The sequence below is a fragment of the Eptatretus burgeri genome, chromosome 5 (assembly GCF_056783735.1).
Source record: "Eptatretus burgeri isolate ZD-2024b chromosome 5, Ebu_testis_v1, whole genome shotgun sequence".
Classification (NCBI taxonomy): domain Eukaryota; kingdom Metazoa; phylum Chordata; class Myxini; order Myxiniformes; family Myxinidae; genus Eptatretus; species Eptatretus burgeri.
In genome coordinates this window covers 58621193-58647729 of record NC_140965.1, presented here as the reverse complement: position 1 = coordinate 58647729, position 26537 = coordinate 58621193, and the positions used below count along the sequence as shown (strand labels likewise).

The following is a 26537-nucleotide window of genomic DNA, read 5'->3' as shown; positions in this document are numbered from 1 at the left end:
TTAATGAAACAAATAACAGGTTATACATGTTATAGACCTCTTTGAAGTCATAAGTTTGATGTTGTGATGTCGCTGTCATCAGGCACAGATCCAATAAATTAAGTGTAGGTGCTGGAAAAAAGAATCAGGGAGTTTGCGGGGGTGAAGGGGGGGGGTCAGTTTTGGGTAATTGGGGGACTAGGTTAATTCTGACACTTAAACGTTATTTTCAAATAAATTGCATCTAAATCTCATGGAACATTTATCGATATTAAAGAGCATGCACTTCCACATCGTTATGAAGACAATACACACCATTTTTATTTTAAAGTAATGGTTTGGCCCAGAATAGAGCATAAGAAATGTTTAAAAACATATTGTTGTGGTTTTGGAAAAGACCCCCATGCATTCATTCAGTGCCATGTAGGACTTCCCCAAGACAGATATTTTTTTAGTTTGTACTTCGTTTTCATACCTTTTGAAAAGAGGGATTTTGGGATGAAGATGCGTTGTGAGTTAGCATGTGCAATTTTTTTCTTTAATCCTTCCATCTATCAATCCATCTTTTGACCATTCTTTAACTCCAGCTTCCCATCAATCGCCGGTCCTTTGCTCTTTGCCTTTCAAACTCGGTAACTCCTCACGACCATTCCCTCTTTGCCCTTCAACCCCCCCCTCCTCCTTTTCCATTCCGTAAAAGGAAACCATCCCCACCACACACGTCACAAATTACCCCTATTACTTCAATACAATGGACCCAAATTACCTTTTAACTGTACAAAAGATTGTTAATCGGGGGCTTGCACACCATGGAATTAAATAGACCTTTCTTTTCTGATGACAGTTGGTGAGAGATCCTGATGACAGTTGGTGAGAGATCCTGAGAATCCTGACAGCTCCTGGCGGTTGGTGACAGCAATAACAGCGGTTGGTGACAGTTGGACTGTTCCTGCTGGTTCTGCTCAGTCTGACTGGTTCTTGGTATTCCTGGTTCTTGGTAATCCTGGTTCCTGGGAATGATGACATGACATTGATTGGTATATGTCAGCCTGTTTGTGGGTGGGTGCATGGTGAGGCAAAGTGCGAACAACAGAAATGAGCCAAGCTGTGGAGAGCTCATTTAAAGAGGGAGACAAAACCACACTTACACATTCTGTGTTATTTTAATAGACGCACAATGACTTCTGCCTTGCGAAACCGAGACAGGATCTTGTTTTTCCCTGAATGGTGTGATCGTTAATCGTGTTTAATCATTCAGTAAGGCACAGTGACAAGCATATGCTCTTTGTCCATTTTTTCCATAAATGCTTGTTGAATTCTTTATTTGATGGAGATTATTTTGTTGATTGAACATTTGATTTGAATTCATCCATTTAGTCGACAAGGAAATAAAAATAAATCCACAGTTCATTTATTTTTATTGTTAATAATAAATTCCTTTTTGACGTTTCAACCTGTCCGTGATTATCATTTCCTTCCATTGATCCAGCATTGTCAGAACCGAGATAGACTGGGATATTATAATTCCCATACGAATTAACCTGTCATAGTCAGCGTGCACCAGCTGTAAATGCTCGACCGCATTACTTAAGATCTAATCAACATAAGATTGGTGCATCGCTGAGGGTGCGCTCCCCGGTCAGGAGGTTACGTGACCTCCAGTTGAAACAGCAAATTAGACGGTGGACACTGGAACTCGTGGTTAACTGATTGGTGTTAGTGGTTCTTAAGCAAACCAACGCGCCACAAAATTAACTGTGAACGGTGTCCCCAGGTCTAGTTCTTCCAAGGAGAAACGGAGATTAACCCCCTCATAATACACTCGGTACCCATGGCCGTAACAACATATGTATGTATGTATGTGCATGTGTGTATATATGTGTATAAAAAAAAAAATATATATATATATATATATATACACAGTAGACTAGATGTAAGTCGTCACCATCGGGTCCGAGAAGAAAGTGACGACTTAGAAATGTGACGAATTACGCGTATGCGAACATTCATGATGACTGTGGGTTGAAGGATGAAGTCGCGCGTGGCCTGGACACATATGTGTGAGAGCCGGCTATTGTACCAAAAGTAAAACACAATCCTCGGGGCATATGTGGGGGTTCATTGGTGAGATGGGAAGTGATCAAGCAAAGATGGAATTCATGAATCAGTTTATCAAAAGTAAAGATAATGAACAACTGTAAGACAACTCATATACCATCGGTGATGGTATGGTGACAAATGACATGACACACAGTCATAGTGGTGATGATTACCACTCAATGCCTATGTGTAAGTGAGTGCGGTAATGTACAAAACAAGCCAATATAAAACCATGATCGGACTTCAACACGAAGCTCGATTGATCCTTTACTCCTTCGCGAAGTAATCCGTTATGTTTGACTGCCTCAAACTCTTGGGCATCTGGTGCATGAGAAAGGACTCAAACCGGTCATTGTATTCCATGATGTTGTCTGGGCAATCCTCCACCGAAAGACAGTATCGGCCAAATATTTGGCCGAATCGGCCGAAACCGAATATTTGGCTGAGTCGACATTTGCCGAAACCAGATGATGAGCGCGTCATCGACATCTTCAAAGGACACATATTTCACGCGTTTCACACTTACCACCGACCTTGCGATCGTCTCCACTTGTCCAAATATCTTGTCCTTATTCTTCAAGATATCGTTCAATGTCTGCCGTTTGATGTCCAACTTCTCAGCTATGGCTGTTTTCTTCATCAGTGGGTTTGCCTCACAAAAATGGATAATGTCGTATTTTTCTTGGAAGGGTTTTAGTTGAAAGCTTACGCTTAGTCGCCACTGTCCTGCCTGCAGTGCGATCAACGTGTGTACGCAGTTATAAATAGCCTATCACTGGCGGTGTAAACCAATGAGCGAGCATCACGATTCCATGAAACCGGGCTTCTCACGAGGCAGCAGTTCCGTGTGACGAGTTAGGAGTGGTAATTTACTTGAGTTTCCATTACGCGGGAACGGACAACATCTGACAACTTAGACGAAGTGACGACTTACAGAGGGATGACCCTTTATTCAAAGGATTTAACATGAGATAAATTCGGGACTTTTTGATGCTGCCGACTTAGGCGAAGTGCCGAGTTACACGCTACCGATTTACGCCTTGTCGACTGTATATATATATATATATATATATATATATATATATATATATATATATATATATATATATATACATATATATATATATATATATATATATATACATATATATATACACATATATATATATATATATATATATATATATATATATATATACATATATGTATACATATATATGTATACATATATATTGTTGCGGTGATGGGTACCGAGACACCAGCTTGTCACTCAGGGGGATCAATCCCTGGCCGTCCTCGGTAGGGCCAGACCTGGAGCCACCTCTCACATTCAACGTTACGGTACGGTGGGTTGTTTTAAAACCACGAATGCCACCCAGTTAACCACGAGTTCCAGTGTCTGCCGTCTAATTATTCCGTTTAACTAGAGGTCATTTGGTTACTTGAGTGGGGAGCATGCCCTCGGCAAAGCACCAATATTATTTGATTAGATTTTAATGAGGGCAGCCGAGCGTTTTAACTGCTGGTGCGTGCCGACAATTTTTGGTCAAATCTGTGGTAATTACCTCCCAGTCTATCTCGGTTCGAACAATGCTAGACCAATCGAAAGAAAGGACAAACACGGACAGGTTGGAAATCGACAAATAATTTATTAATAATAAAATAAATAAGTAAAAAGAACCTTTTATTTGCTGAGGTAAATAAAGAATGAATTTCAAAGCAAAATCAATCAAAATGCCAGGAAAGAGACAAAGAGCAGATGCTTATCGGGGGTTGACTTCTTTACAGCTAAACACAGAAAAGGGTACCCAGCAGATCATTCATGGGGAGGGAGGGGGACAATCGTCTCGCGAAAACGTCCTGAAAATTTGTGCGTGCATGTCACGTCCGTCGCCAGCAGCCAGCTTTGCCATGCATCCTCTCACAGGGCAGCCTTTAATGCCAGTTGAAGTATGGAGGCACTGCGATCGTCCGTCTTGGGTTTTGACCCTGGAGTTGTTGGTGATCGACCCTTGCATCACTTGTTGGCAGCGCTGCTCACACCCACACGTGCACCACATGCTCGCTTGCCGAAGCACTCAGAAGGGCGAATTGTCTCGCCGGTGCTGGTCAGACACCCGCTCCTTGGTCGCTTCTCTCGCCCTTTGCTTTTTCCTCTCCTTTCGCTTTTCCTCTCCTCACTTTTTCTCTTCAGATCGCTTGTTGTTTTCTTTCCTCCTTTCTCTCCTCACTTTTTCTCTTCCGTATCTCTTTCTCTTCAGAACGTCTCTCTCCTCTCAGAACGTCCCTCTTTCGCTTTTCCTCACTTTTGTATATCTCAGAACGACTTTCCTCACAGAACGTACCTCACACTTTCTCTCACTCGTTTTTATATCATACATATATTCATCGGGATTTCTTGTTATTCCTGTATCCAAAATATTTTTTTTAACAACAGGAAACCAATAAAATTTCTTTTGAATTTCTAAAAGAGCCTTACGTTTTCTTAACTTCATAATTTTTTCATTAATTAACATTCTAATTAAATCCAAAGTTGTTGGTTTATCAACATCAGCATAATGCCAATCTTTTATTGAAAATACCTCATTCTTATGTTGTAGAACATATTTATTAAAATACCGAATACCCTTTTCTTGAAGGTATGCTTGGACACACAAATTATAATTTTCTTGAAGCCTTCTTGCCGTCATTTATGTATTAGAAATATGTTAGAATAATATTATGATATGAAACACCTCCGCATCTTCTCATAGTTAAATCATTTTGTATTTCCTTACTTATTATATTATAATATATATTACTATATATATAATTATATTATATTATAATATATATTACTTATTATATATAATCCTGTTTTTTTCTGTTTTTATGATATAAACTTGGACAAAACCATTATTATATTTACCCTTATTAAATTCTTTTATTTGTTGTTTACAAAATGTGCTTCCACAAAACTCATTCTCCATACCAAGTGGATAATATTCTAGCTTACGAGACTGATTTAATTGTTCCAGGTCTTCTTGGTCAATTTTAAATGAACAATTATACACTAAATCATTCATATCATACCCCCATTGTTCTATTCTCATACAAACGATATGCCCTTCTTTATAAAAATTTATTTTAATTCGAACTGCGAATTCTGTATGACCTGGAGATAAAATCAACATTTCTGTATCTTTGGAATACACGGACATTTCATTAAAGGATATATATTGTGATAAATCGCTTGATCTCACCAAGTCATTCACGTCAGTCGGGCATGGATAATTTTTTAATTTATAAGCATTTTTCATTTTAATATTTTTTGTTATACTATATTTATGTCATTCAGCCTGTGCCTTTGTGTAATAATTTGATATATCAATATCCAGTTCTTGGAATACACCAAAGATAGAACCATCTTTACCAACATAAGTCATTTATATTAGGTTAAAAATAATGTCATAAAATTTTTTATTTTTGTTGAGTTGAAATAAAACATATAGACATAATTGACCACAACACTTGGAATTTAATTCTTGGACTTGAAATGTTAGATAAACACCATTCTGTAAGAATTTTATGACTTCAACAGGTGGTGGAAGACAAAAACTATCAAAATAATGTTTGTCTTGACTATTAAAAATACAAACGCAATGAGAACCGTTCCCATTATTATCTTCTAAGTTCATAATAATATTCTTTGTATGTTTAGGCACGTTTGTTTATTCATCTCTAATACAAATAACCACTTTATGAATTATTAATTTTTACAATATTTAACAAGTTGTAAATTTGATGTTGTCTTCTTCTTCTTCTTTCGGCTGCTCCCTTTCGGGGTCGCCACAGCGGATCATCCGTATGATCCGCATAGTGATTTGGCACATGTTTTACGCCGGATGCCCTTCCTGACGCAACCCTGGTCGCCTCTTACTACACACAGGGATATGGTACACCTATTTTAACCGGGATATACACCGGCCCAGTACACTGGTACTCATTTCGCCGACCTCGGAAGGATAACAGGCTGAGTCAACCCCCTGGTGTATTAATTCAGTGGCCCAACGGGGCTTGAACCCAGGACCTTTTGGATCCCAAGCCGCTGCCCTAAGCACTGCGCCAACACCAGGCTTGTAAATTTGATGTTGTATTCTTTCCAAATTCTTTAAACCACTCATCAATGCTCATTTATTTATATTAAAAAAAAATATTATCCATTACCCCTTTTAGTTAATTTTACACCTGCTTGTGCGATACAAGAAAGCATATCTCCAACTAACAATCTCGCTTTATCAACTCATCGGTACCCTTCAAACTTGAAGGCAAACCTTCAAGTTTTTCAGCAAAATCTACAATTACACCACTTCCACTAATTTGTTTCTCCAACTCTTTGTTATGTCTTTCCAACTCTTTTTGAGCCCGGAGTTGAGCCTTCCTTTCGTTGGCAGTTTTCACCGCTGTTGAAATACCACCCGTCAATGCTCCAACCACACTTAAACCAGCAAATAAAGGAATTAGAAATGGGAGAAATCCTCCACTCGTCTTTCTTATTGAATATTTTTTCAACATTGGTTTTGTAATTTAAATTTTAAGTGAACCAGTTTCGTTCAAGATTTTAACCTGTTCTCTTGTGAGCAAAACACCAATTCTTACTGCTCCTTTTCTCTGAATTTTATTCACGTTAATTGTACAAGGCTTTTGATTTTGAACACAAGATGATAGTTTATGAAGATTGATTTGATTAACATATACCCCAGTTGGTACTTTGCCACTCATTTATTTAACAAAAAATTATGTGAGACTAATCATAACACCATTATCTGTATTAATCTGTAAATCTGTTTCTTCCAAAAGCAAACAATATGCATCAACTTCTTCACTCTGTCCTCTTTCAATGTTTAGGGAAGTATCCACTTGATTAGACTTTATAGTTTCCTTTTGGGCACTCAGGTCAAACGCATAGATTGTATACAAACTTGTAAATGCTGTCATATCCAAAATCAGTTCTTTATTTCCATTACTTTCACACACCTTTCGGTAAGACTTGTATGCTTCCGCATAATCATTTTTTTCCCAATTAATTTCCCAATCTATCTCGTGGATAAAATGTTCTATCTCAAGAAACACGAAGTTGTTTCACCATTGCATTATCACTCAATGCATTATTCTTATCACGAGCAGTATCGCCATCTGGTTTTTAAAAAAATGATCCACAGATATCGTGGCTTTCCTTCCAGAACACCAAAATTCCACGTGCAAGTGGTTTGGTTTAGTTTAACGTGTTAACATCCTCTTTTGAGGTATGATACACTGAGTGGTTTCTTTGAATTGAGTCTTCAATTCAACATCTCTTCTGTTTTAAGATTAGGAGTATATTCACCAATATACCAACTCATTTCATCAATTACAAATTTATTCTGATCAACAAAAGCAGTAGCAACACCAAAAAGTAAACTATTTTCATTATCATTCCTTTTATCTTTATCATGATCACAAAATCCAAATATACCTTCAAGAGGAACTGCCACAGTAAAACTATTTACTGCTTTTGTATCATCAATATACGTTCCTTTCCTTTGAGTATATCCAGGGTCTGTGGTTGTTCCAGTTGACATATCAGGAATAAAGCCTTCGACAGCCCCCTTTCCCATTCCATCACTGAATGTATATAGTGTAAATTTCATCATTTCAAATACAGCAGAGACATAATAAACCGCTTCAACTTCTTGTGTTCCAATGTACAAACAAACACTATCAAACTTTTCCAGAAGAAATCATTTACGAGTGTCACGTTTGTGTTATTCCCAGCCTTAATGAATTTAAATTTACACAACAAGAAACTGTTGGATAGATTCAAATAGGTTTGTGGATTATTTATTTCAAAACTTTTTGAACCATTTGTGTTCCAGTCTGTTACAGTTATTGCATTTACCTTGAAGTAATCCTCTCTTTTAGTGGAGTTTGAGATGATAATAGTATCATCCAAATCATAGATACTATCAATTGCTTATATACTTGTATTTATTTAGGAGAAAAGATGTTAAAACTTTTGAAACTCTGATCCAAGTATTTGAATTATTTTCTGTCGTTCTTGGGGAGACAACTGAGTTTTACCTTTTTTAATTTCTTTAATTGCTTGTAATTTATGAGATTCCTTTTGGGCATCTTTTATGCTCTTTACAGCACCTGCTACATTTCCCACAGCAGAAGCAGTTGAACCAATTTGGTCTTTATGTTTAAGAATAGTTGAACCAATACCCATTAGAGTATCAATTATCCCATCTCCTCTAAATTGATGTCCGACACCCCTTTGTCTCTTAGGTTTATAGTATCCTCTAGCAAGAAACATACCTTCACCCTTGCAGTATGGGGAAGGGAACATCCCATCCCCTGTAATTATTTTATATTTTCCCAACTCGTGTTTCCTCACAATAACCATCGTATTTATTTCTTGGAAAACTTCATGTTTGTGAATTCTGATGGATATAACTTCCCCATGAAAAGAAATCATACGATTATCTTGGTCGGTTATCCTAAAATTTACTCTGTGTATGGTTTTTCCTGACACAGGGAGATAAACCAAATTTTTGGGTTCCATATTGAATTTATAACCAATTGGGGTTGAGTATGCGCTGAATGAAAATATTGTATTTGTTTGTATTCCATCATTATAAGCACCATCAATCCAATCACAGTGAATTAATACCGAATTTATTCCTGAGGATATTTGAATGACATTATAACTGTAAAACGTCCCATTAGTTTCAATCTTTTTTGAGGAGAAACCCAATAACTCTCTAAATGAATTATCAATTGCGAAATCAACCTTGTAGTTATTTTTAAGTTTAATCGTTGATTTTGAAGTATGTTTTTGAATATCTATAACAATATTTTTGGGTTCATCACCTTGTTCTTTCATAAGACGAGCAATTTTGGAAGATATTTCAGAAATCTCATATGCTCCGGGTGAGACTGTTATCGTTTTGTATGCATCTCCCGGAATATAACTAAACTTGTCATTTTAATCAGTTATATTAAATAAGGTATTATAAGTTTCCATGGACAATAAATATGCCTCATATTCTTTTGTTGGGTCAAGTTGGAGTGGGTATGGGAATGAAGATGTGTGGTCGCTTGTTGTGAAATTCAAACTCAGGATTGTGCTTCTCATCTGATTTTATATGAGATAAAATGTCTTTATATTGAGATTTATTAATTATTTTCATGTTCATCAACTGGTCTAAAATGGCTGATGCTTCATTCAAACAATTGTTATTTCCAGCCTTCTTACTACCTAACAACAATAACAGTCTATTAACTAATTGCGATGGGTCATTTGGAAGAAAACTAACACCTGAACCAAGGATACTTAAAGCCTGAATAATGTGTTTCTCCTTGTCATTCTTGCTACGTTTACCAGAAAGACTAACCCTATAATCAACAGAGTTCAGCAGATCAATATATACTCTATCATCATTATTTTCTTTATCCAATGGTTTATCAAAATGCTTTGATTCATTCGTCAGAGTTTAAGCTTGTCTTCCATCTTTTGTGAGAAGAAACATTAATCTGGGGGTTAGTTTAACAGGGGGTTGAGCAGACCTCAAGAACCTTAACTCATCATTAAATATCAATTCCTTTTCTTGAACAAGATGAAATATTGCTGGTTGTTCTGTTGGAATGAGTCCTGCTTTGGTTTTTGATTCCGCTGAATATTCATTGTTTTGAAGAGCATTCACAATATAAGCAGGGGGGCGATTCATCTCTTCCAGTTGTTGAAATAATCCTTCATCATCACATTCTAATTCCCCTATATGTTCTAATTCTTCCTCTGTCATTTGATCAAAATCTTTTAACATTTGAAGTTTTTTTGGAGTATATTCTACTGTGGGAACTGTGGAAACATCTACAATTCTTTCTTTGGAAGTTTTTAAAAGTGGTTTAAAAAATTTATCTTGTTTTCTTTCAAATGCTTCTTCACCGTTCGTTTCTGTCTGCATTTCTTCTTTATGTCTTCCTGTTGTTTTACAACTTTTGAAACCAACTCTTGATGTTCCTTAAATCTTCTTGCTCTTTCTTTCGCATGCATTTATTTCTTGGAAAATATCATTTAATGAATTGTACAGATCAACAGGGAAATTTTCCTTTTCTTCATCATTAAAGTAGATGTGTTCAAATAAATCCTTTTCTTTAAATATTTCATCAAAATCTTCATTAGCATTAATACGAGTTGTTATTTCTTCTTCACTAATACTTGCATCTCTGCTTTTCATACATTTGCGTTGAGTTTCTTCATTAACATCAAAACCTAATGATAAAAGCTTCACTCTGCTCAGATGTTTAATAATTTGTCTTGTTCCTTCTGGATTAGTTTCTAATATCCCAAGACCACCAGATTTTAGTTTCCATAACTCAATCTTACAATGTGAATATTTTGTTGTACCAAGAGAAACCTCCTCAAATATTTGACCTTCATTCCTCAATCGCATATGTTCCTCCACTGAAATATAGTGATAATCTTCACCTTTTACTTCTCCAGGTATTATTGCTCTAGTTGTTGTTGATACAATGCATATCACAGGGTGTTTTTTAAGTAAATATACAATGTTCTCATTTGTACTATACAAGAACCTTGATTTATGAAAGTTTTTTCCAGAAGCAGATTTACCCACAAGATTTATAATAATAGTTGTCATTTAAAAATGTAATTGTTTATAAAACAAAAAATATACCCCTTCATATCTCATCTTATTTCACAACAATATTTTTATATTTTTCAGTTGTGTGCTTCAGGAAACCCCCAAATTCCTTTTTACTACATAATGAAGAACAATTATCTCTCCAAAAATTATTTATATCTATTGAATTTAACTTGAATAAAATAAAAGTATTAGCATTGTTTCTGATGGAACGATGAGGAAGTTGAAAGTACGATTGACGAAGATAAATACAATTACAAGAAGAATGTCTCCCTCTTGTGTAGTAGCTGTCCATTACCGTTTGGTTTCTCTCATTAACACAATCATCAAAGATAACGAGGTTCTTTTTTGATTTATCCAAATCTTGGGGAGACGGTATATCATCTGTATTATCACTAAGAATACAAGTTATCAGTTTTGATTTCTTTTTACATCTCTGTGTATCACAAATGAGTTGAATTATATCTTCAATGTTATAATCATTTCGGTTTTTTTGAAGTTTAAATAAACTGTTTATATCTTCTTTTTGAAGACCAGCATTAAAACCTTGTGCGAGAAGTTGATACTCTGGTTGAAAACTCGACGTTGTGAAAATTATTAAATTATCATCATCTAAAAAGTTGGGAGTCAGGAGCATCTTCAAAAGTAAGCAGGTTTTTTCCGTAACCGCTTGAACCAACTATGAGACATCTTAATGAATTTGAAAGATTTTTATGGTTGTTAAATTTTATCATATTTTCCCAAATGGGTAAAAATCATTCATTTATATATTTGGAAAACGGGTTATTTAATTTATTATTGGTTTTTTTAGAAACTCGATATTATATCCTAAGTTCATGTTTAATTTCAAAATAATCCATTATTTTATTTATGCAATATCTTGTGTTGGTATTTCCCTGAAAATCACACCCATGAATAATTTATAACAACAATCCTTTGAACATTTCTCTAATACGTTCAGTTTCTTCCCTTTTAAGGAAAGGTGTGTTATCACCCTCATACTTTACATTCATTTCTCTAATCAATCTTGTAAAGTAATTCATTTTTGGTGTAAATCTAAAAGAATTATTTTCCTTTTTATATTTTTTATTATCATTAATTAGAAGATAATCAAAGAATAAACATTGTTTATTGGCTTTTGACTCTATGTTTAATCCCCGTCTTTCACACGCAAGACAATTCTCAAATTTTTCATATGGAGAATCAAGGAAGTAGAGCATATTTATAAAGTAAAACTTTACTTAAACTGAAATTCATCTCTACTTTCAGTTGCTTATTGACTCATATTTAATAATATTACCATCGATATCTATATACTTTTTTTCATTACCAGATTCAACTACAACATTTTTTATATTAAAGGTAATTTTAAAATGATCCTTAACTACTACTGAACGAAATGTCATTTCACATGATATATTAACATCCTTTATTTCATCAGGATTTACATCTTTAGGGTTGTTGAAAAAAATACAAATTTCTGCTTGCATATTGCAGATGGTCTTATCTTTTCGTTCTAAAGCTTCATCCATAAGGTTTTTCTTTTTTGATACTTTTTCTTGTTTCATTGCTTTTTCTAGTTTTGAATATATTACCAGAAGGAAAGGAGAAACTTTTGGTAGAGATACTTCAATTGATGTTTTTCCAGGTATACTAAAAGCCCTTCCATTGAAAGAAATTGAAGAACTCATCTTATCCACCATAATTGTTTTTATCCAATAGTTGTTATATTTATCTTTGTTCAATTTTACATCCTTGACAATATTTCTCAGTATCTTTTGCAAATGAAGAGATTAATTGAAAATTGTCTTTTGTGTCTTGAAACATTGTATTTAATAAGTGAAAAAAGTTGGAGGATAAAATGGTTTTAAGCACAGATTCACCTGTAAATTAAACAAAATTTTCATCAAAAATTTTTTCATCTAAGCAAAGTTTTATAATATAAATATGGTGAATACAACCTACTGCGACATTTGTAATCACGAATAAAAATATTATAAAAAACACCTTCGAACCAACAAACACACATTTAATTTATTTCATCAAATATCTCCTCTTGAGTTGGAAAGAAAACATTGTGATATCTGCTCAAAGGATGTTTTGAAGAGTAGTTATAAGAATCACCTTCAATCAAAAAACACAAGAAAAATGAGTTTAAAGTGAAGGGAGACTATTATATTGAAAATACTGATGTGGCATTTAAAGGGCATATAGAAATAAGGATTTTTCAATTTGGAGAACCCAGTCCATCATCAAGAGCTGAATCAATTGAAATAGTGAAACCTGATGTTGAAAAAGTTATTAAAAAGAGATTAAAAGAAATGAAAAGTTTGAAGTTTTATATAGGAGTGAAAATGAATATGAAAAGACAAGATGAAGAACAAACTCCTTATATGAGAACAGATCTTCATTCTATAACATCATTTCAAGATTTTTTGAATCATGGGGTTTATGAAGAACTATCAATGCAAGAGGAGGATGTTGATAATACAGTGGTAGGAAGTGAATTTAATATTGAAAAAAACATCTTTTTGATATACACATTCTAAAATTCAACCCTCTTAAAGCTTCTTCTTATATTTAATTACCAAAATAAATAAAATGAAAGAAGGCAGTTGTTAATATTAAGAACAATGACAGTAAATGTTTTCTCTGGTCTGTTCTTGCTCACTTACATCCTCCAAATTGTAATTCAGAAAGAGTAAAACAATATATGAAATATGAGAATACCTTGGACATTAAAGATTTTAAATTCCCAATGCCACTAACAGATATTCCTAAATTTGAGAAAAAGAATAATCTTTCTATTAATGTGTATGGATAACGGACACAAACAAAGTTCAAATTTGAAAAATTTCAAACAACTATAAAAATGAAGAAACACACATTGATCTTTTATATTTTAGTGTTGAAAAGAATTCACATTATACATACATCAATAATTTATCAAGATTAATCTCTTCTGAGGTATTCAAAACAGCAAACAAATTATATTTTTGTCACCGATGTCTTAATTCATTTCATACAAAAGAAAGATGAGAAGAACATTCAAAATATTGTAGTAATAATAAATCAGTTGTAATTACAATGCTTAAACCTGGTAAAAAGATTTCTTTTGAAGATTATAATAAATCTATCATGCACCCATTTGTGATATACACTGATTTTGAATGTATCCAAAAAAAGATAAACACTGCTTCTCCTAATCCAAAAGAATCATATACAAATAAATATCAAAAACATATTCCTTGTCGTTTCTGTTATTATATCAAATAATCTGTTGGAGAAAAGTATAATAAACTTGAAAGTATAATAAAGAAAAGTAAATAAACTTCCTCTCCTGTCGCAGTCAACGTGTGGCCCTAAATGGAGTTCTTTCATCCCCTCTTCCTGTGCAGGCTGGAGTTCCTCAAGGTAGCGTTCTGGGCCCTGTTCTTTTTCTGGTTTTCATCAATGATCTCTCGGACTCTCTGGAAAATCCTCTATTTCTCTTTGCCGATGACTCCACCCTCTGCCGTACCATCTGTCATCCCTCAGACCGGCAAGCAGCAGCTTCTTCGCTCACTGCAGATCTGGATAAAATCACAAACTGGTCCAACACGTGGAACATGTCCTTCAATCCACACAAATCTCACACTTTCACTATGTCTCTTCGAAAGGACCGTTTAGAAAACCCCCCCATCCACTTTCTCAACAATCCTCTGGAAGAAGTCTTTTCTTTCAAGCTTCTGGGTCTCACTATCTGCCATGACCTTTCCTGGGAAAGTCACATTTCCAACCTTGCCTCAAAAGCCAGTCGCCGACTGGGAATCCTCCGTCGTGCAAAGTCCTTCCTCGGCCCTCTTGAGCTCCTGACTACTTACAAAGCTTTTGTCCGTAGCCTGATGGAGTACTGCTCTCCCCTCTGGGCTGGTGCTCCTGCCTCCCACCTTTCTCGGCTTCACGCTGTCGAAACCAGGGCTTTTAAGATCATTGGCATCTCCCGCAATGAAGCTGAGTCTTTGGGCCTCTCACTCAATCACCGCAGGTTGGTCGGTGGTCTTTCTGTCTTCTGCCGACTCCTCTCCAGCCTTGCCCCCCCTGCTCTCTCTGCGATTTGTCCCAACCACATTTCCACAGGGCGCTCAAGGTCCGCCAACAACCCCCTTCTGGTAAAACTACCAAAATCACGAATCACTGCTCATCTTCACTCTTTCATTCCTCTTTTTTCCCGCCTTTGGAATAAACTTCCTCACTCTATTCTTTCCCATTCTTCCCTCCAGGCTTTCAAAACAGCTGTTCACCACCACCTCTTATCTTCCCCCATCCAAATCCTCGATCTTTTCTACCCCCGATAATCCACCCAAGCCCACTTCCTTCAATTCTCCTGCTTTCCTTCCTGAAAGTCCCTGTAATGTCCATCTTCTCTTCGCCATGTTCCCCGTCCCATCCCCATCCCTCTCCCTTCCACAGTTCACCTAATGTGTCTGTTCCCCACTGTTTTGTCCCTTCCACTCCCGCCCCTCTTGTCTCATGCCTCCTTGCTGTGAGTTGTGTGTTAGCTCTCATACGAGCCTCGACCAAGGTATACAAAAAAAAAAAAAAAAAAAAAAAAAAAACATTATAGTGGAAAAAAAGCTTCACAAGAGTTTGTAAAACAATTAGAAAAGGATTGTATAAGACTAACTAAATTAATGAAAGAAACAAATGAACTGATGAAATTAACCGAAGAAGAAAAATGAGAATTTAGAAAGAACAATATCTGTCATATTTGTGAGGAGGAAATTGAGGAGTCTAAAGTTAGGGATCATTGTCATCTTACTGGTAAATATAGAGGTCCCGCTCATTCCTGTTGTCATCTTAATTAGAAAATTGCTTCTTTTATTCCAGTCTTTCTTTACAACAGCGCCAACTATGATAAACATATATTTGTAAATGAACTTTCAAAAACACCAGGGAATATTTCTGCCATAACAAACACAAGTCAAAAGTATATTTCATTTCCAAAAAGGGTATCCACAAAACCTTAAACTAGTATTAGATTTCTAGATTCTTACAAGTTTATGGGAACACCACTAGCCAACCTAGCATCAAATCTAAGCTCCACGGGCTCTTTGCCAAATCTTAATTCATTCTTTCCAAAAGAGGAAATTCTAACTAAAGAGGAAATTCAGATTAAAGAGAGAATTCAAAGTAAAGAGGAAATTCTAATTAATGAGGAAATTAATGAAGAAATTCTAACTGAAGATGAAATTCTAATTATAAAGAAAATTCAAACAATGAATGAAATTCAAACTAAAGAGGAAATTCTGATTAAAGATGAAATTCTGATTAAAGAGGGAATTCTAACGAGAGAGGAAATTCAAACAAGGAATGAAATTCAAAGTTAAGAGAAAATTCTTACAAGTAAGGGAATTTATCCTTATGATTATATGGATTCATTTATGAGATTTAAAGAAACACGACTTCCTTCAAAAGAAAGTTTCTATAATAACCTTTATGAAAAAGAGATAAGTGCTAAGGAATATAAACACACACAAGAAATTTGGAAAATATTTAAGATAAAGAACTTTGGAGAATATCATGATTTGTATCTAAAAACAGCTGTTTTATTGTTAGCTGATGTGTTTGAAGCTTTTCGATCACTCTGTCATAATAAAAATTGTTTTAGATTAGATCCTGCCCACTATTTCACAGCTCTTGGTTTAGCTTGGAGTGCAATATTGAAAATGACAAAACAAGATATAGATTTAATCAGTGATGTAGATATGCTTTTGATGATTGAGAAGTCTAAGAGAGGTGGAATATCACAAGTATGTTCAAAAAGATATGCTAAAGCAAATAATAAATATCTTCCAAATTATGATAATGAAAAAGATAGTAATTATTTGATGTATTTTGATGCTAATAATTTGTATGGATGGGCAATGTCTCAATCTCTGCTTTATGGTACATTAGAGTGGGTGGAAGAAAAGGATTATGAAAAGGCTTTGATGAATATTGTTATTTCTTCTTAAGAGGAATTGAATGAGGAAGAAGAAGGTTATTATTTTGAAGGGGATTTGAGGTACCCGATTGATCTTCATAATAAGCATAAAGACCTTCCTTTTGCATGTGAGAAAGAAACCCCAAAGAAAGAATGGTTAAGTGATTATCATAAAAGTTTTAATACTAAAGGCAAATCAACAGAAAAGTTATTAACAACATTCTCTGATAAAGATGGATATGTTTTGCATCAGAGTAGCTTGAAACAGTTTTTGAGAGAAGGATTGAGAGTAGCTAAAATTCATAGTTTTAAAATTTAAACAAAGTCCATGGATGAAAAAGTATATTAAATTCAATACAGATATGAGAACAAATACAAAAGTAAAATTTGAAGAGGAATTCTATAAATTGATGAATAATGCTGTCTTTGGAAAGACAATGGAAAATGTTAGAAACAGGCAAAATATTAGATTTGCAACATCTTGGAAAGAAGCTTCTAGATTGATAAATAAACCAAGTTTTAAGAGCGAAGAGGTTTTTTTCAGAGAACTTTTCTGCTATTCTTATGGAAAAGGAAAGTATTGTAATGGATAAACCAATTTATATTGGAACAGCAGTTCTTGATTTATCAAAGATATTGATGTATGATAATTTGTATAATGGCTTAAAGAAAGAGTATGGTGAAAATGTTTCATTGTTGTATATGGATACTGATAGTTTTATCCTAGATATAAAAACTGATGATGTTTATAAAGATATGAAGAAAAATATTGGAGTACATGATACAAGTAATTTTAGTAAGAAGAGTGAGTTATTTTCCAAAAAGAATGAAAAGATTATTCGTAAGTTTAAGGATGAGTTGGGTGGAAAAGTAATGAGTGAGTTTATGGATTGAGAGCAAAGGCATATGCTTACAAGTATGGTGATCAGATTGATAAGAGGTTAAAGGGAATAAAGAAATATGTAATAAAGAAATCAATAACTTTTAGAAATTATTATAATTGTTTGATGAATAAGAAAGAAGAATATACGAAAATGAATACAATAAGAAGTTATAAACACAAGATATATAGTGAAGAAGTAAATAAAAAGGCATTGGGAGCCTTTGATGACAAGAGATTTATTATGGATAATGGAAGAGATTGTGTTCCATATGGATATTGTATGAAAGAGTGAATATAATAGATTGTGTTTTAACGATGGGAAGATAGGTTGGGGTTTTTAAGGGCTACCGCCATGTTTTTTCACAATATATAAATGGTCAAACCATGTATTAATCAAACTAAAGAGTGGAGAAAATCTCAGTCTTGGTATACAATGGAAAACATAATGAATGTGAAAAATATCAAATAAGTCTTATTGAAAAAATAACTAAAACAAAGGTAAATAAAACAAATAAGCGAATCAATTTAAAAACGAGCAAGTTAGAGGATGTAAAGAAAAAAATAAATATCCTTGAATGGACTGAAAACTTTGATGGTTATTAATTGAACAAAGAAAAAACAATTTACTATAATCTCAAAATGATATGTGGCTCAGGAGGTGGTCAAACAAGAGCATTAAGAGAAGTTTATCATTTCATAATGGCACAAAAGGGGTATCTTAAAAATTATAAAGATTCAAATGTTTTATTTTTAAATATTTTACATGGGGATTATTGTGCAAAGAAAATTAAACTATTGAAGGAATTTGAGAATGAACAAATCTTTGCAGGTTAAATGAGTGAGCTAAACAATATGCATTGGTTATTTGAAAAAGAGTGTCCCTCGGCTTACCTGTTTCAGATATTTCTTTCGAATCACCTTTAATCACAAAGATAAATTGAAATTTTTTTGACTCCGCCCATTTTTGACTCCACCCACACAAGCTCCACACACAAACCTCACTCCACACAAGCTCCACCCACATTTATCATATTCACATAATTGGTGATTAGTCAATTAGTTAATTAGTTGCCCACACACAACATGTTTACTTAATTAAAAAAAATTGTCCACCCATCCATACAAGCTCCAACCGCACATTCACCCATCCACCCATCCACCCATCTATTCACCCATCCACATCAAACCTCACCCACATAAACCCTGCCCACACAAGCTCCACCCATATAAACCCAATGTCCCAACATCCCCACGTCCCAACATCCCCACGTCCCCACAAACCCCTGCCCCCACAAACCCCACCCCCCCCCCGCTCATCCCACTCCCACCCTTCCCCACACACATGTTTATTTAATTAAAAAAGTGTCCCTAGGTTAAAAGGGGAGACAAATAAATATACCTTGGTATAAAAAGGGGGTTTATTTTTAAGGAAAAAAATATGAATCGCTGAAAATCCCCCATTCATTTACATGGGGAAAAGTGAGCCAGAATCAGTATATTCACCCTACCAACGTGCCCTCAGCAAAGTACCAATATTATCTGATTAGAATTTAATTAGGGCGGCCGAGCGTTTTAACCGCTGGTGTGTGCTGACGTTTTTTTGTCAAATCTGTGGTAATTACCTCCCAGTCTATCTCGGTTCGGACAATGCTAGACCAATAGAAGGAAGGGACAAACACGGACAGGTTGGAAATTGACAAATAATTTATTATTAATAAAATAAATACATAAAAAGAACCTATTATTTGCTGTGGTAAATAAAGAATAAATTTCAAAGCAAAATCAATCAAAATGCCAGGAAAGAGACAAAGAGCAGATGCTTATCGGGGGTTGACTTACTTACAGCTAAACACAGACAAGGGTACCCAGCAGATCATTCATGGGGAGGGGAGGGGGAGAATCGTCTTGCTCACCAGAAAGTCGTCGGCGAAGTGAAAACCTCCTGTAAATGCGTGCGTGCATGTCATTTCCGTCGCCAGCACCCAGCTTTGCCATGCACCCTCTCGCGGGGCAGCCTTGAACACCAGTCGAAGTCTGGAGGGCACCGAGATCATCCGTCGTGGGTTTAGACCCTGGTGTTGTTGGTAATCGACCCATGCCTCACTTGTTGGCAGTGCTGCTCACACCCACACACGCTCGCTTGCCGAAGCACTGGAAGGGCGAATTGTCTCGTCGGCGCTGGTCAGACACCCGCTTCTTGATCGCTTCTCTCGCCCTTTGCTTTTTCCTCTCCCCTTTCGCTTTTCCACTCCTCACGCTTTTCTCTTCAGAATGCTTTTTCCCCCTCCTTTCTCTCCTCACTTTTTCTCCTCAAGACTTTTTCTCTTCACACTTTTGCTCCCCAGAACATATCTCTTCCTCTTCAGAACGTATCTCTCCTCTCAGAACGTCCCTCTTTCGCTTTTTCCTCACTTTTTATATCTCAGAACGTCTCTCCTCACAGAATGAACCTCACGCTTTCTCTCGCTCATTTTTATATTCCCAGGCCGTCTCCATGGGGTGCCGTCTGCCCCAAGTTCACCCCCGCCACACTGGGGCACGGTTACCATGACGACCCGTGCACTCTCAAAAAAGGTGGGCGTCGGAGCTCGCAAAAGAATGTTGCTGAGGAAAAATGAGGGCGGGCTTCAGAGCTCGTGAAAGAATGTTGCTGAGGAAAAATGAGGGTGGGCTTCAGAGCTCGTGAAAGAAATGTATGTGAACGTGTGTCGTAAAGAAAAAAGCTTCTCATAAGAGAGGGGATCTATCCTTTACCCTTCTCAACGCATCACATTTAAGATGGGGATGGGGCTAATCTGAACATGCATTTAAGGAAATAACTGTCATAGGACCTGGATGTGTGGATGCATTCATCAGACCGGATTCTAAAATCCATAACAGTATTAATATATTTTTTTGTATAACAGAACGAAGAGCTAATACACAGAACATATAACAAGAGGAGCAGGAGACAAGAGGGGTGGGAGAGGGAAGCACAAAACAGTGGGGAACAGAGACATTAGAAGATTTGTGGAAGGGAGAGGGATTGGGGGTGGGGGGGGGTACCCGGCGTAAAGAGGATGGACACTACAGGGACTTTGAGGAAGGAAAGCAGGGAATTTGAAGAAGGCGGGTTTGATGTGGATAAACGGGGGTAGAAAATATCAAGTTTTTGGATGGGGGAAGATATGAGATGGTGGTGAACAGCTGTTTTAAAGAACTTGAGGGAGGAGTGAGATTGAAGAGAGTGTATGAGTTTGTTCCAGAGGCAGGAATAAAACAGTGGAATGAAAGAATGAAGGTGAGCAGTGATTCTTGATTTTGGAAGTTTCACTAGAAGGGGTTTTTTGGCGGACTCTGAGCGGCCTGCGGAAATATTGTGTGGCAGAGCACAGACAGAGTGGAGGGGGGGGGGGATGCCGGAGAGGAGATGGTAGAAGACAAAGACCACCGACCTGCCTGAGGTGAGATATCAAGAGACCCAAAGACTCAGCTTCATCGTGGGAGATACCAATTATCCTAAAAGCCTTGGTTTCCACAACGTGGAGTCAATCTGGGTGTGAGGCAGGAGCACCACCCCAGAGGGGAGAGCAGTACCCCATCAGGCTGCAGATGAAAGCTTTGTTTGTGGTAAATAAAGTAATGAAGTATTAGTTAATAAAGTTGATTTTCAGTTTGATCTGATGGAAAATTAGGGGCCCTTGACATCTGAAAATCCTGATAACAAGATTGTATTCTTGCAGTGAACACTATGTCGGATGAGCAGGTCCTAAATTGATGAAAACGTTCCATTAGTTTTTGTTCAGTGAAAAAACCCTTAAACCTTTTTAGACCCAAAAGTGGTCTTAAGGGAATAAAGGGCATGAGTCTAAAGGGTGTAAATGTTTAAATGGATCTAAAGTGTTGAAAGGGTCTTAAAATTGACTAAAAGGGTCTTGAAAGGACTTAAAAGGCCTAATGGTGTACAGGTGAAATAATTCTACAGGATATAAAGGTCTAAAGGGTCTATAGGGGGTTAAAGAGTCCTAAGGGGTCTAAAGGGTACATTCAACAACTTGCTATGGTCTCAAAGGGTCTAATGATTGAAATGTCTAAAGGTGTCATCAAGGTTCTTAAAGGGTCTATGGAGTATATCAGGTCTAAAGGGTCTATAGGGTATGTTACAATAGTAGTTAGGGTCTAAATGGCTCTAAAAAGTGTTGAATGTGTCAAAGGGGTCTTAAAAGGTCTAAAGAATCTAAAGGCCAAAAGGGTGTACAGGATTAAGTTGCTTATAGGGCCTATACCGGGGTTTCAAATGTCTATGGGGTCTAAGGGTCTAAAGGTCAAAAGGCAAATAAAGGGTGCATTCCAAAAGTAGTTGGGGGTCTTTTGGCATTAAGGGTCTCACAGGTCTAAAAATGTTGAAAATATGTAAATATCTGAATGTGTCTGAAGGGTCTTTAAGGTCTAAAAGGTCTAAAATGCTCTTTAAAGGTTGAAGGGGTTCAAAGGGTCAAGGGATCTAAGCATTCTAACCAGTCTTGAGGGTCAAAAGTGTTGAAGGGTCTTAATTGTCCAAAGGGGTTTTAATGGGTCTAATAGTCAATGGGGTGTAAAGGTCTAATGGGTGCATTCCAATCGTATTTGGGGTATAAAGGGTCTATAGTGTTACAATAGGTCTTATAAGGACTCAAAGGGTAAAAAGACGAGAAGGGACTAAACAAAAAAAGAGTAAAAGGACTATACGCTCTGTCACCCCAACCCCCCCCCCCCAACTATCTCTCCTCCCCTCCCCCTTTCTTCCCCATTCTTCAAAACAAGAGGGAATGAATAACATTAATGGGTGAAAATTTAATTAACAGGCATAACTAAATTATGATTAAGGTCACATTAAATTAAGGGGTTAAATCAAGAGGCTTCGAGAGGTTAAAATTAAATAACGACGAAGCATTGTTTTTTTTTATTCAATTCACATTCTCATGGTATGACGGAATCTCACGATATGTGATGAACATACAAACATAGATTACATTTTGAGTCAAGTAGTTATTATTTATTTCACCGCCTGGATGGAAATTTTAAAAAGGCTTCCATTAGTTTTTGCACATCAACATCATGAATCATCATGTCGAGTTTCAAAATGATCCATTGATCTGCCTCAGAGGAGTAGGGGGGAAAAAAAATTAATAAACGTTAATGGACCCATTTCCAGAAGGAAGGACTGACTGAAGGACATTGTTATGCCTTTAACAGCTCATCTCGACTCCATGGTAGATGAGCTAAATATACAAAACAAAAATTATCAGATCAAAGAGGACAATCAGGGGTAAAAACAAAATGCTGGTTTATTACCAGATTCAGTTTATGAAGTTGTTTCAAGACCATCAAAATGTTAAAAACCAACAATCTCTCCAGAATAAAAGGGTATATAAGCAAACTTATGAAGACGACCAAGATAAAAAGTAGGAAAGGGCAACATTAACTCCCAAGGTGGTTGCATCGGAGCACTGTCGGGTTCTGCGCTGACTCCAACTTAGTGATTAGATAAAGTTCGCTGACACTCGTGACGGTAAACAGATTTTCACCGCATCAGCGAAATTACTTTTCGCCACTGGGTGCCCCAGAATAAGATTTTAAAATGCTTGTTTATCTCCGCGTGGTGGTGACCAGTTTGCTCAATTGCATGGAGTGTGGTGCTAATCATCAGTGTGCACATCACCGTTTGACTCTGAACATACACTCAACTTTCGATTAAATAGAATTCTAAGTCATAAAATATTCCAAGTGCATGAGTGGTTATAGGATTCTGTATTTTGCAAGTGCAGCATAACAATCAATGCCACTTCCATCTGGATTGTTGATGAATATTTCTGTTCTGGGATCATACCGATTTGCACAGTGAATGCTGCTGATTGGACAACACAATAAAATGAGAGGTAAGAATTTTCCCAAGATTGTTGCAGTACTGCTGCAGCATAAAACAATTGTGACCCTTGACAACAACATTAGCTCTTGCCCTTGGCCTGAAGTTATCCAAATATTTTAAGTCTAATTTATTCAAGATCAAATGAACACATCACTGTAATTTGTCAAATAATAAATCAATTTTGTGACTTACCCAATTGCTTGTAGATAGAGAAATGAACTTTGTGTTGTCTCTTCTGGGTTTGATTCTCGAAAGAAAGGAATCAGATGATAAACGGCCATTCTTATCCTGTATAAGTGGGAAGTTACATCAGGATGATGCTGTCCTTACAAAACAGGTATTAATCTGACTGTTAGCGCTCCCTTGTAAACGTAAAAGATTCCATAATGCATCTCAAAAACGTAAGTTGTGTGCAAGTGCTACAGCCAAAATCAATTGTTCTTGTTGTCATTATAGTTTCTTTGTTACATCATGGTGGGGCAAGAAATGCTGAGAGTGAATTATTATGTGCCTGGCAACTGCAAGGAAACCAAATTCCTTTTGTGCTCAGATCATACCAAGCTTTTCTCTCCTCCCTCTTGAGATGTGTTTGAACACTGAATAAAAATGGGCTTTGTAAGAAAAAGAAAATGATATATTGTACAGATGATTATTAATTCACAATAAAATGATTTCACTGATTGTCATTATATTTGAGGTGATATAAAAGGTCTTGGAATGAGACATAATAGTCAAAGAAATGCAAATTTTTTTGATATAGTTTTTTAATTAATGTGTCGATGCCTGATGTATTCTATTCTGCTCGCCAAGTGCATGTTGTTGCATTTGGGGCAAAGGCAGATGATGCTATCAACCTGGCAACAGTAGATGCAGACGTTTGAGCAGCGTCAGCTATTTGCAAATCTGTCAATGTATTGGGCAATTTTCCCAGTATTTTTTTTTCTATTTTGCATTCCTGGATTTATAGTCCAATTGGGTTATTATAGGTCTTGTCTAACAAGTTGGTAAACAAGTTATTTTCCCAACCCAACGATAATCTGTCATATTGGTCCTTTTGCAGACAGGATGTTCCACCACAAAGTGTGTCATCCATCTGATGGACATAAAGCTGGGTATCCCAGTTGTGAGCATTAGTTGGTGGACGTTAAATATCCCATGGTGTTATTGAAGTAGAGTGTGCAAGATATCACTAACACCCTGAAATAATTCCGAAATCCTGTCCAAATTAGCTCCAGTCGATTGTCATGCCTTGCCAGCAGGCTCATGATAGGGTTGTGCCAAACTTTGCTCTCAGCCAGAAAAAGTTGGAATAGTTGGAGTAGAAAATAGTAGAAGCAGATCAATATGTAGCTCTTATTGTCTTCTTATTAATAATATACAGTTCCTTGCTTTAATTATAGTAAATGCTGATTCTATTGTTGTTGTCCATGTGTTGCAAACGTGTGGTTGTTTCTTCGATGGCAACACCAGCACAAGCTATGAGGGGCTAAATGACCTCCTGCATAAAAGTTCCTTTTAAGGGAACACATATTATATTATTATTAGCAAATACAACCCATAACCTTGATTGTGGGGAAGGTAGGGGGGGGAGAGAGGAGGGAGGGGAGGGAGAGAGGGGAAGGCAGGAAGGAGAGAGGACCGAGGGGAGGGAGAAGAGAAAGGAGTGACAGAGGGAGTGAGGAGTGAGGAGGGGTGGGGAAGCTAAAGGGGGTAAGAAGGGGGGGAGCGAGGAAGGGGAGGGGGTGGGAGAGCGACGCCTCACAAAATTTCGCTATACACTCCGGGAGGAAGGATGGGAGCGATGAGGATCGGGGAAAGAGAGGAGGGATGGGGGAGGGGAAGAGGGGATGGGGAGTGGGTTTGATAGGAAGTAAACATGAGGTGAAGGGGTTCTGCACTTGCATATGGTAGGGGGACTTGAAGGGAAAGGGTGTCGAAGAAGTAGTGGAGTATTGAACAAAATTGGGTATGTAAAAACAGCATGTTATTGCAGTACATGGAGACTGTCCAGAGAGAAGGTAATCGTGAGGGGAAGGGAATGCGTTGTGATGGGAAGGGAAGTGGGCATGAGGGACAGGGAAAGGAAGGCAGTGCGAGGGGAGGTTTGCAAACTGCCGCGTTCAAAATAAAACTGGACGGCAGCATTTAAAACCTATGTTATCTACCTGACAAACGACTGCATGCATGCATGCGAACTTTGGAAAATTTGTTGGCCATTTCTCTGCCACTTTTCAGGTAACTATTTGGCTTATGGGTGCATGTGTATAAAGGCTGCTCCTCCATACAGGTGGATATCGGACCAATATCAATGTTGGTGGTGGGGAGCTGTGTTCCTTGTATCTCCTGCTTCTGATACAATATCATCAGAGAAGGGGTGGTCTTCAAGCTCCATTATTTACTCGGTAGAGAAGGACGCTCAGCTGACTGTAATATGGCCATTTCTCCTTGCTGAATAAGGGTGAAACCACACATCACACAAACGTTTTATGTGTGGTGCCAGAACCTGTGACTGTTTCCTCAGAAAAATCCATATTATCCTAGAGTTAGACCAAGATATTTTTTTTTTTTTTTTTTATTGACTCCAAGTGGGATAACCAGAGCTTGATCCAACTGAAGTTGAAACAAAGCTGTTTTGAAAGACAAAATTTTCGAATATGATGCACAGTGACTGAGATGGTTCAACAATCCAAGGAGATGTGTAGACCGTGTCAAATGATGAACAGTCAGTCCAAGACACAAGGCTTTGCTTATTGCTTTTAGTACAGTCAAAATGTCAGATGACCTGCCACAAATTGCAACAAATGCAAACTCAACAGATTTTGATTCCTGGATATGTCCTCAGTGACAGAAAAAAAGTCCAAAGGGATCCTCCAGGGGGAAAGTCCTGAAATAATGGAAATCCAATATGGCCGCCACCCGGCTTCGGGGAAAATGAGAAAATTGTAAAGATTGATATTTTAACATGTAAATATATGTTTTTCTCCATTATAATTATTTCTAGTTATGGTCAGTATATTGATATACAAGAATAATAATAAA

At 36.7% G+C, this 26537-nt stretch overlaps 1 long non-coding RNA gene across 1 annotated transcript in view; it reads right to left on the bottom strand.

Annotated features, from left to right (window-relative positions):
- Positions 1 to 19: 19 nt before the first annotated feature.
- The window catches only part of LOC147026505 (uncharacterized), a 43733-nt gene continuing 17215 nt past the window's right edge, over positions 20 to 26537 (bottom strand). Inside the window, exons 2-4 of the long non-coding RNA XR_015057931.1 lie at positions 23691 to 23786; positions 805 to 989; positions 20 to 111 (exon numbers count right to left, since the gene is read on the bottom strand). This is a non-coding gene — a long non-coding RNA (uncharacterized LOC147026505). The remainder of the gene's footprint in view (positions 112 to 804; positions 990 to 23690; positions 23787 to 26537) is intronic.